This window comes from Balaenoptera borealis (genome assembly GCF_965194805.1).
Source record: "Balaenoptera borealis genome assembly, chromosome: 9".
Lineage (NCBI taxonomy): Eukaryota > Metazoa > Chordata > Mammalia > Artiodactyla > Balaenopteridae > Balaenoptera > Balaenoptera borealis.
Window position 1 is genome coordinate 101,357,767 of NC_138873.1, and position 12,399 is coordinate 101,370,165.

The following is a 12,399-nucleotide window of genomic DNA, read 5'->3' on the forward strand; positions in this document are numbered from 1 at the left end:
CGTAGAATTTCAGGGAGCTTCACGGCAGCAAGGATGGAGCTTTCCAAATGGAAAGCAAGGTTAGTAGCATCTTGACCCCTTTTCCATTGGCACAGGCAGCATACATCTCTGTGGTTTCTAACGAGTCAAAAGAGACCCAGAGTACACACTGGTTGCTTCCCTGAATCAACTTATCGAGGCAGGGAGTTTTGCATCTAGTGAACTGCCTCAACCAAGGAACGCCCTAGCTAGGCCTCTGGGGCCGTGCCTCTTCAAAAGCCTGCAGTGCTACAGGAAAAACTGTGCTTTCGTTGCAATAGGAAAGCAAGCCGACTTCTCCTGGAGGCACGGTGACATCAGGTAGGAGGTCCAGGATGGAAGGAGAAGCCGAGTGTTTTTCTCAGTGAAGCTCAGACTGGAATGAGTGCGACTTCCACGGCATGTTGGAACTTGCTAGAACGGTGCTCGTGAACCTTTGCGAGTTCTGGGTAAATCAAGAAGTCCCAAAAAAGAGTGCAGTGTGTTGTCCATGGCTCGGCAGAAACAGAGGGCCGCCGAGAGACCTATGAGCCTCGTTGTTGCTCAGCAGGCTCACAGGGGTGTGGAGGTACTCAGTGATCTTGGAACGAAAATGATGCTCACCCGAGGGGCCTAGGAGTCCTGAAAAGGGTACTTCCTTTAAAATAAAGCAGAACAGCGAATAAGAGCTCATGGAAACAGCTGCATGCCTCCGTTTCTGCATGGCTACTCAGGGCCTTACTCCGAGGCAAGGACTCACGTTGAGATTCCCTTTAGCTCTAGAGCATGGCAAGATGAGCCCCACCCCGGTTAATGAAGCACCCTCTGTAGCCAGAGAAAACTCATTTTCTTCCCAGACCCATGCCTGCAGTGGCCAGTGGCCTGTCAACAGCAGAGAATTTCGCTAGCTTCACGGCAACAAGAATGGACGTTTCCAAATGGAAAAACAAGGCTAGTACCATTACACGCCCATTTCCATGGGCACACGCAGGATACATCCCTGTGGTTTCTAACGAGTCAAAAGAGACACAGAGTACACACTGGTTCCTTCCCTGAATCAACTTCTTGAGGCAGGGTGTTCTGCATCTAGTGAACTGCCTCAACCGAGGAACGCCCTAGCTAGGCCTCTGGGCCCGTGCCTCTTCAGAAGCCTGCAGTGCTACAGGAAAAACTTTGCTTTCGTTGCAAGAGGATTGCAAGACGACTTCTCCTGGAGGCAGGGTGACTTCAGGTAGGAGGTGGATGGAAGGCGAAGCCGAGTGTTTTTCTCAGTGCAGCTCAGACTAGGGAATGTGTGTGACTTCCACAGCATGTTGGAACTTGCTAGAACGCTGCTCGTGAACCTGTACGAGTGCTGTGAACTTAGGAGATCCCAAGAAAGAGTGCAGTGTGTAGCCCATGACTCCGCAGACACATAGGACCTCCGAGGGACCTATGGGCCTCGTTGTTGCTCAGCAGTCCTACAGGAGTGTGGAGGTACTCAGTGATCTTGGAACGAATATGATGCTCACCCGAGTGGCCTAGGAGTCCTGAAAAGGGTACTTCCTTTAAAATAAGCAGAACTTTCACTACGAACTCATGGAAAGAGCTGCATGCCTCCCTTTCTGCATGGCTACTCAGGCCCTTACCTCGAGGCAAGCACTCGCGTTGAGATACCCTTTAACTCTAGACCATGGCAAATTGTGCCCATCCCGGACAATGAAGCACTCTGTGTAGCCAGAGATAACTCATTTTCTTCCCAGACCCATGCCTACAGTGGCCAGAGGCCTGTCAACAGCTAGAATTGCAGGGAGCTTCACGGCCGCATGAATGGAGCTCTCAAAATGTTAAAGCAAGGCTACTACCAACATGCCCCCATTTCCATAGGCACAAACAGCATACATCCCTGTGGTTTCTAACACCTCAGAAGAGACACAGAGTACACACTGGTTCCTTCCGTGAATCAACTTCTCGAGGCAGGGTGTTCTGCATCTAGTGAACTGCCTCAACCAAGGAACGCCCTAACTAGGCCTCTGGGCCCGTGCCTCTTCAAAAGCCTGCAGTGCTACAGGAAAAACTGTGCTTTCTTTGCAAGAGGAAGGCAAGCCGACTTTCTCCTGGAGCAGGGTGACTTCAGGTACGAGTTACACAATGGAAGCCGCAACCGAGTGTGTTTCTCTGTGCAGCTCAGACTAGGGAAGGAGTGCGACTTCCACGGCATGTTGGAACTTGCTAGAACGGTGCTCGTGAACCTGTGCGATTGCTGGCTAAATCAAGATGGCCCAAGAAAGAGTGCACTGTGTTGCCCTACACTCGGCATACACACTGTGAGTCCGAAAGCTACGGGCCTGGATATTGCTTAGAAGGGCCAGGGGAGCCTGAGGGTACTCAGTGTTCTTGCAGGGAATAGGGTTTCCAGGCGAGGCACCTAGGTGTCCTGAAAGGCGTACTGGCGTTAAAATGCTGCAGAGCAGAGATTACGGCCTCATGGAAACTGCTACACGCCTCCGCTTCTGCATAGCATTTCAGGGCCTTACCTCGAGGCAAGTTCTCACGTTGCTTGCCCTGTGAGCGACACAGAATGCTAGGATGCTGTATTTCTCCTTGAATAGAGTGACTTCAGGGACGAGGTCCCTGAAGAATTCTAAGCAGAGTGTTTTCTCATGGCAGCTCAGACGAGGGCAATGTCGAAGACTTCCAGGGCATGTTGGACTGCCTAGAAATGTGGTTCTGATGCTGTTCGAGTGCTCTGGAAATGTAGTTCTCCTGAAGTAACGTACAGTGTGTTGCCCGAGACTCGGCAGACACAGAGGGCCTCCGAGGGACGTATGGGACTCAGTGTTGCTCAGCAGGCCCACAAGGGTGTGGAGTTAGTCAGTGATCTAGGAACGAAAATGATGCTCACCCGAGGGGTCTAGGAGTCCTGAAAAGGGTACTTCCTTTAAAGTAAAGCAGAATAGCGACTAAGAGCGCATGGAAAGAGCTGCATGCCTCCCTTTCTGCAGGGCTACTCAGGGCCTTACCTCGAGGCAAGGACTCACGTTGAGATTCCCTTTAGCTCTAGAGCATGGCAAGGTGAGCCCCACCCGGAGCAATGAAGCACCCTGTGTAGCCAGAGAAAACATTTTCTTCCCAGGCCCATGCCTACAGTGGCCAGAGGCCTGTCCACAGCAGAGAATTTCAGCTAGCTTCACGGCAACAAGAATGGAGGTTTCCAAAAGGAAAAGCAAGGCTAGTACCATCACTCCCCCAATTTCATGGGCACACGCAGGATACCTCCCAGTGCTTTCTAACCAGTCAAAAGAGACACAGAGTACACACTGGTTCCTTCCCTGAATCAACTTCTCGAAGCAGGGTGTTCTGCATCTAGTGAAATGCCTCAACCAAGGAACGCCCCAGCTAGGCCTCTGGCCCCGTGCCTCTTCAAAAGCTTGCAGTGCTACAGGAAAAACTGTGCTGTCGTTGCAATAGGAACGGAAGCCGTCTTTCTCCTGGAGGCAGGGTGATTTCAGGTAGGAGGTGGATGGAAGGTGAAGCCGAGTGTTTTTCTTTGTGCAGCTCAGACTAGGGAATTTGTGCGATGTCCACAGCATGTTGGAACTTGCTAGAACGGTGCTCGTGAACCTGTGCGAGTGCTGTGAAATCACGATATCCCACGAAAGAGTGCAGTGTGTTGCCCATGACTCAGCAGACACAGAGGACCTCCGAGGGTCCTATGGGCCTCGTTGATGCTCAGCAGGCCTACAGGGGTGTGGAGGTACTCAGTGATCTTGGAACGAAAATGATGCTCACCCGAGGGGCTTAGGAGTCCTGAAAACGGTACTTCCTTTAAAATAAAGCTGAACAGCGACTAAGAGCTCATGGAAAGAGCTCTATGCCTCCCTTTCTGCATGGCTCCTCAGGGCCTTACATCGAGGCAAGGACTCACGTTGAGATTCCCTGTAGCTCTAGAGCATGGAAAGCTGAGCCCTACCCCAGCCAATGAAGCGCCCTGTGTAGCCAGAAAACACTCATTTTCTTCCCAGACCCATGGCTCCAGTGGGTCGAGGCCTGTCAACAGCGTAGAATTTCAGGGAGCTTCACGGCAGCAAGGATGGAGCTTTCCAAATGGAAAGCAAGGTTAGTAGCATCTTGACCCCTTTTCCATTGGCACAGGCAGCATACATCTCTGTGGTTTCTAACGAGTCAAAAGAGACCCAGAGTACACACTGGTTGCTTCCCTGAATCAACTTATCGAGGCAGGGAGTTTTGCATCTAGTGAACTGCCTCAACCAAGGAACGCCCTAGCTAGGCCTCTGGGGCCGTGCCTCTTCAAAAGCCTGCAGTGCTACAGGAAAAACTGTGCTTTCGTTGCAATAGGAAAGCAAGCCGACTTCTCCTGGAGGCACGGTGACATCAGGTAGGAGGTCCAGGATGGAAGGAGAAGCCGAGTGTTTTTCTCAGTGAAGCTCAGACTGGAATGAGTGCGACTTCCACGGCATGTTGGAACTTGCTAGAACGGTGCTCGTGAACCTTTGCGAGTTCTGGGTAAATCAAGAAGTCCCAAAAAAGAGTGCAGTGTGTTGTCCATGGCTCGGCAGAAACAGAGGGCCGCCGAGAGACCTATGAGCCTCGTTGTTGCTCAGCAGGCTCACAGGGGTGTGGAGGTACTCAGTGATCTTGGAACGAAAATGATGCTCACCCGAGGGGCCTAGGAGTCCTGAAAAGGGTACTTCCTTTAAAATAAAGCAGAACAGCGAATAAGAGCTCATGGAAACAGCTGCATGCCTCCGTTTCTGCATGGCTACTCAGGGCCTTACTCCGAGGCAAGGACTCACGTTGAGATTCCCTTTAGCTCTAGAGCATGGCAAGATGAGCCCCACCCCGGTTAATGAAGCACCCTCTGTAGCCAGAGAAAACTCATTTTCTTCCCAGACCCATGCCTGCAGTGGCCAGTGGCCTGTCAACAGCAGAGAATTTCGCTAGCTTCACGGCAACAAGAATGGACGTTTCCAAATGGAAAAACAAGGCTAGTACCATTACACGCCCATTTCCATGGGCACACGCAGGATACATCCCTGTGGTTTCTAACGAGTCAAAAGAGACACAGAGTACACACTGGTTCCTTCCCTGAATCAACTTCTTGAGGCAGGGTGTTCTGCATCTAGTGAACTGCCTCAACCGAGGAACGCCCTAGCTAGGCCTCTGGGCCCGTGCCTCTTCAGAAGCCTGCAGTGCTACAGGAAAAACTTTGCTTTCGTTGCAAGAGGATTGCAAGACGACTTCTCCTGGAGGCAGGGTGACTTCAGGTAGGAGGTGGATGGAAGGCGAAGCCGAGTGTTTTTCTCAGTGCAGCTCAGACTAGGGAATGTGTGTGACTTCCACAGCATGTTGGAACTTGCTAGAACGCTGCTCGTGAACCTGTACGAGTGCTGTGAACTTAGGAGATCCCAAGAAAGAGTGCAGTGTGTAGCCCATGACTCCGCAGACACATAGGACCTCCGAGGGACCTATGGGCCTCGTTGTTGCTCAGCAGTCCTACAGGAGTGTGGAGGTACTCAGTGATCTTGGAACGAAAATGATGCTCACCCGAGTGGCCTAGGAGTCCTGAAAAGGGTACTTCCTTTAAAATAAGCAGAACTTTCACTACGAACTCATGGAAAGAGCTGCATGCCTCCCTTTCTGCATGGCTACTCAGGCCCTTACCTCGAGGCAAGCACTCGCGTTGAGATACCCTTTAACTCTAGACCATGGCAAATTGTGCCCATCCTGGACAATGAAGCATTCTGTGTAGCCAGAGAAAACTCATTTTCTTCCCAGACCCATGCCTACAGTGGCCAGAGGCCTGTCAACAGCTAGAATTGCAGGGAGCTTCACGGCCGCATGAATGGAGCTCTCAAAATGTTAAAGCAAGGCTACTACCAACATGCCCCCATTTCCATAGGCACAAACAGCATACATCCCTGTGGTTTCTAACACCTCAGAAGAGACACAGAGTACACACTGGTTCCTTCCGTGAATCAACTTCTCGAGGCAGGGTGTTCTGCATCTAGTGAACTGCCTCAATCAAGGAACGCCCTAACTAGGCCTCTGGGCCCGTGCCTCTTCAAAAGCCTGCAGTGCTACAGGAAAAACTGTGCTTTCTTTGCAAGAGGAAGGCAAGCCGACTTTCTCCTGGAGCAGGGTGACTTCAGGTACGAGTTACACAATGGAAGCTGCAACCGAGTGTGTTTCTCTGTGCAGCTCAGACTAGGGAAGGAGTGCGACTTCCACGGCATGTTGGAACTTGCTAGAACGGTGCTCGTGAACCTGTGCGATTGCTGGCTAAATCAAGATGGCCCAAGAAAGAGTGCACTGTGTTGCCCTACACTCGGCATACACACTGTGAGTCCGAAAGCTACGGGCCTGGATATTGCTTAGAAGGGCCAGGGGAGCCTGAGGGTACTCAGTGTTCTTGCAGGGAATAGGGTTTCCAGGCGAGGCACCTAGGTGTCCTGAAAGGCGTACTGGCGTTAAAATGCTGCAGAGCAGAGATTACGGCCTCATGGAAACTGCTACACGCCTCCGCTTCTGCATAGCATTTCAGGGCCTTACCTCGAGGCAAGTTCTCACGTTGCTTGCCCTGTGAGCGACACAGAATGCTAGGATGCTGTATTTCTCCTTGAATAGAGTGACTTCAGGGACGAGGTCCCTGAAGAATTCTAAGCAGAGTGTTTTCTCATGGCAGCTCAGACGAGGGCAATGTCGAAGACTTCCAGGGCATGTTGGACTGCCTAGAAATGTGGTTCTGATGCTGTTCGAGTGCTCTGGAAATGTAGTTCTCCTGAAGTAACGTACAGTGTGTTGCCCGAGACTCGGCAGACACAGAGGGCCTCCGAGGGACGTATGGGACTCAGTGTTGCTCAGCAGGCCCACAAGGGTGTGGAGTTAGTCAGTGATCTAGGAACGAAAATGATGCTCACCCGAGGGGTCTAGGAGTCCTGAAAAGGGTACTTCCTTTAAAGTAAAGCAGAATAGCGACTAAGAGCGCATGGAAAGAGCTGCATGCCTCCCTTTCTGCAGGGCTACTCAGGGCCTTACCTCGAGGCAAGGACTCACGTTGAGATTCCCTTTAGCTCTAGAGCATGGCAAGGTGAGCCCCACCCGGAGCAATGAAGCACCCTGTGTAGCCAGAGAAAACATTTTCTTCCCAGGCCCATGCCTACAGTGGCCAGAGGCCTGTCCACAGCAGAGAATTTCAGCTAGCTTCACGGCAACAAGAATGGAGGTTTCCAAAAGGAAAAGCAAGGCTAGTACCATCACTCCCCCAATTTCATGGGCACACGCAGGATACCTCCCAGTGCTTTCTAACCAGTCAAAAGAGACACAGAGTACACACTGGTTCCTTCCCTGAATCAACTTCTCGAAGCAGGGTGTTCTGCATCTAGTGAAATGCCTCAACCAAGGAACGCCCCAGCTAGGCCTCTGGCCCCGTGCCTCTTCAAAAGCTTGCAGTGCTACAGGAAAAACTGTGCTGTCGTTGCAATAGGAACGGAAGCCGTCTTTCTCCTGGAGGCAGGGTGATTTCAGGTAGGAGGTGGATGGAAGGTGAAGCCGAGTGTTTTTCTTTGTGCAGCTCAGACTAGGGAATTTGTGCGATGTCCACAGCATGTTGGAACTTGCTAGAACGGTGCTCGTGAACCTGTGCGAGTGCTGTGAAATCACGATATCCCACGAAAGAGTGCAGTGTGTTGCCCATGACTCAGCAGACACAGAGGACCTCCGAGGGTCCTATGGGCCTCGTTGATGCTCAGCAGGCCTACAGGGGTGTGGAGGTACTCAGTGATCTTGGAACGAAAATGATGCTCACCCGAGGGGCTTAGGAGTCCTGAAAACGGTACTTCCTTTAAAATAAAGCTGAACAGCGACTAAGAGCTCATGGAAAGAGCTCTATGCCTCCCTTTCTGCATGGCTCCTCAGGGCCTTACATCGAGGCAAGGACTCACGTTGAGATTCCCTGTAGCTCTAGAGCATGGAAAGCTGAGCCCTACCCCAGCCAATGAAGCGCCCTGTGTAGCCAGAAAACACTCATTTTCTTCCCAGACCCATGGCTCCAGTGGGTCGAGGCCTGTCAACAGCGTAGAATTTCAGGGAGCTTCACGGCAGCAAGGATGGAGCTTTCCAAATGGAAAGCAAGGTTAGTAGCATCTTGACCCCTTTTCCATTGGCACAGGCAGCATACATCTCTGTGGTTTCTAACGAGTCAAAAGAGACCCAGAGTACACACTGGTTGCTTCCCTGAATCAACTTATCGAGGCAGGGAGTTTTGCATCTAGTGAACTGCCTCAACCAAGGAACGCCCTAGCTAGGCCTCTGGGGCCGTGCCTCTTCAAAAGCCTGCAGTGCTACAGGAAAAACTGTGCTTTCGTTGCAATAGGAAAGCAAGCCGACTTCTCCTGGAGGCACGGTGACATCAGGTAGGAGGTCCAGGATGGAAGGAGAAGCCGAGTGTTTTTCTCAGTGAAGCTCAGACTGGAATGAGTGCGACTTCCACGGCATGTTGGAACTTGCTAGAACGGTGCTCGTGAACCTTTGCGAGTTCTGGGTAAATCAAGAAGTCCCAAAAAAGAGTGCAGTGTGTTGTCCATGGCTCGGCAGAAACAGAGGGCCGCCGAGAGACCTATGAGCCTCGTTGTTGCTCAGCAGGCTCACAGGGGTGTGGAGGTACTCAGTGATCTTGGAACGAAAATGATGCTCACCCGAGGGGCCTAGGAGTCCTGAAAAGGGTACTTCCTTTAAAATAAAGCAGAACAGCGAATAAGAGCTCATGGAAACAGCTGCATGCCTCCGTTTCTGCATGGCTACTCAGGGCCTTACTCCGAGGCAAGGACTCACGTTGAGATTCCCTTTAGCTCTAGAGCATGGCAAGATGAGCCCCACCCCGGTTAATGAAGCACCCTCTGTAGCCAGAGAAAACTCATTTTCTTCCCAGACCCATGCCTGCAGTGGCCAGTGGCCTGTCAACAGCAGAGAATTTCGCTAGCTTCACGGCAACAAGAATGGACGTTTCCAAATGGAAAAACAAGGCTAGTACCATTACACGCCCATTTCCATGGGCACACGCAGGATACATCCCTGTGGTTTCTAACGAGTCAAAAGAGACACAGAGTACACACTGGTTCCTTCCCTGAATCAACTTCTTGAGGCAGGGTGTTCTGCATCTAGTGAACTGCCTCAACCGAGGAACGCCCTAGCTAGGCCTCTGGGCCCGTGCCTCTTCAGAAGCCTGCAGTGCTACAGGAAAAACTTTGCTTTCGTTGCAAGAGGATTGCAAGACGACTTCTCCTGGAGGCAGGGTGACTTCAGGTAGGAGGTGGATGGAAGGCGAAGCCGAGTGTTTTTCTCAGTGCAGCTCAGACTAGGGAATGTGTGTGACTTCCACAGCATGTTGGAACTTGCTAGAACGCTGCTCGTGAACCTGTACGAGTGCTGTGAACTTAGGAGATCCCAAGAAAGAGTGCAGTGTGTAGCCCATGACTCCGCAGACACATAGGACCTCCGAGGGACCTATGGGCCTCGTTGTTGCTCAGCAGTCCTACAGGAGTGTGGAGGTACTCAGTGATCTTGGAACGAATATGATGCTCACCCGAGTGGCCTAGGAGTCCTGAAAAGGGTACTTCCTTTAAAATAAGCAGAACTTTCACTACGAACTCATGGAAAGAGCTGCATGCCTCCCTTTCTGCATGGCTACTCAGGCCCTTACCTCGAGGCAAGCACTCGCGTTGAGATACCCTTTAACTCTAGACCATGGCAAATTGTGCCCATCCCGGACAATGAAGCACTCTGTGTAGCCAGAGATAACTCATTTTCTTCCCAGACCCATGCCTACAGTGGCCAGAGGCCTGTCAACAGCTAGAATTGCAGGGAGCTTCACGGCCGCATGAATGGAGCTCTCAAAATGTTAAAGCAAGGCTACTACCAACATGCCCCCATTTCCATAGGCACAAACAGCATACATCCCTGTGGTTTCTAACACCTCAGAAGAGACACAGAGTACACACTGGTTCCTTCCGTGAATCAACTTCTCGAGGCAGGGTGTTCTGCATCTAGTGAACTGCCTCAACCAAGGAACGCCCTAACTAGGCCTCTGGGCCCGTGCCTCTTCAAAAGCCTGCAGTGCTACAGGAAAAACTGTGCTTTCTTTGCAAGAGGAAGGCAAGCCGACTTTCTCCTGGAGCAGGGTGACTTCAGGTACGAGTTACACAATGGAAGCCGCAACCGAGTGTGTTTCTCTGTGCAGCTCAGACTAGGGAAGGAGTGCGACTTCCACGGCATGTTGGAACTTGCTAGAACGGTGCTCGTGAACCTGTGCGATTGCTGGCTAAATCAAGATGGCCCAAGAAAGAGTGCACTGTGTTGCCCTACACTCGGCATACACACTGTGAGTCCGAAAGCTACGGGCCTGGATATTGCTTAGAAGGGCCAGGGGAGCCTGAGGGTACTCAGTGTTCTTGCAGGGAATAGGGTTTCCAGGCGAGGCACCTAGGTGTCCTGAAAGGCGTACTGGCGTTAAAATGCTGCAGAGCAGAGATTACGGCCTCATGGAAACTGCTACACGCCTCCGCTTCTGCATAGCATTTCAGGGCCTTACCTCGAGGCAAGTTCTCACGTTGCTTGCCCTGTGAGCGACACAGAATGCTAGGATGCTGTATTTCTCCTTGAATAGAGTGACTTCAGGGACGAGGTCCCTGAAGAATTCTAAGCAGAGTGTTTTCTCATGGCAGCTCAGACGAGGGCAATGTCGAAGACTTCCAGGGCATGTTGGACTGCCTAGAAATGTGGTTCTGATGCTGTTCGAGTGCTCTGGAAATGTAGTTCTCCTGAAGTAACGTACAGTGTGTTGCCCGAGACTCGGCAGACACAGAGGGCCTCCGAGGGACGTATGGGACTCAGTGTTGCTCAGCAGGCCCACAAGGGTGTGGAGTTAGTCAGTGATCTAGGAACGAAAATGATGCTCACCCGAGGGGTCTAGGAGTCCTGAAAAGGGTACTTCCTTTAAAGTAAAGCAGAATAGCGACTAAGAGCGCATGGAAAGAGCTGCATGCCTCCCTTTCTGCAGGGCTACTCAGGGCCTTACCTCGAGGCAAGGACTCACGTTGAGATTCCCTTTAGCTCTAGAGCATGGCAAGGTGAGCCCCACCCGGAGCAATGAAGCACCCTGTGTAGCCAGAGAAAACATTTTCTTCCCAGGCCCATGCCTACAGTGGCCAGAGGCCTGTCCACAGCAGAGAATTTCAGCTAGCTTCACGGCAACAAGAATGGAGGTTTCCAAAAGGAAAAGCAAGGCTAGTACCATCACTCCCCCAATTTCATGGGCACACGCAGGATACCTCCCAGTGCTTTCTAACCAGTCAAAAGAGACACAGAGTACACACTGGTTCCTTCCCTGAATCAACTTCTCGAAGCAGGGTGTTCTGCATCTAGTGAAATGCCTCAACCAAGGAACGCCCCAGCTAGGCCTCTGGCCCCGTGCCTCTTCAAAAGCTTGCAGTGCTACAGGAAAAACTGTGCTGTCGTTGCAATAGGAACGGAAGCCGTCTTTCTCCTGGAGGCAGGGTGATTTCAGGTAGGAGGTGGATGGAAGGTGAAGCCGAGTGTTTTTCTTTGTGCAGCTCAGACTAGGGAATTTGTGCGATGTCCACAGCATGTTGGAACTTGCTAGAACGGTGCTCGTGAACCTGTGCGAGTGCTGTGAAATCACGATATCCCACGAAAGAGTGCAGTGTGTTGCCCATGACTCAGCAGACACAGAGGACCTCCGAGGGTCCTATGGGCCTCGTTGATGCTCAGCAGGCCTACAGGGGTGTGGAGGTACTCAGTGATCTTGGAACGAAAATGATGCTCACCCGAGGGGCTTAGGAGTCCTGAAAACGGTACTTCCTTTAAAATAAAGCTGAACAGCGACTAAGAGCTCATGGAAAGAGCTCTATGCCTCCCTTTCTGCATGGCTCCTCAGGGCCTTACATCGAGGCAAGGACTCACGTTGAGATTCCCTGTAGCTCTAGAGCATGGAAAGCTGAGCCCTACCCCAGCCAATGAAGCGCCCTGTGTAGCCAGAAAACACTCATTTTCTTCCCAGACCCATGGCTCCAGTGGGTCGAGGCCTGTCAACAGCGTAGAATTTCAGGGAGCTTCACGGCAGCAAGGATGGAGCTTTCCAAATGGAAAGCAAGGTTAGTAGCATCTTGACCCCTTTTCCATTGGCACAGGCAGCATACATCTCTGTGGTTTCTAACGAGTCAAAAGAGACCCAGAGTACACACTGGTTGCTTCCCTGAATCAACTTATCGAGGCAGGGAGTTTTGCATCTAGTGAACTGCCTCAACCAAGGAACGCCCTAGCTAGGCCTCTGGGGCCGTGCCTCTTCAAAAGCCTGCAGTGCTACAGGAAAAACTGTGCTTTCGT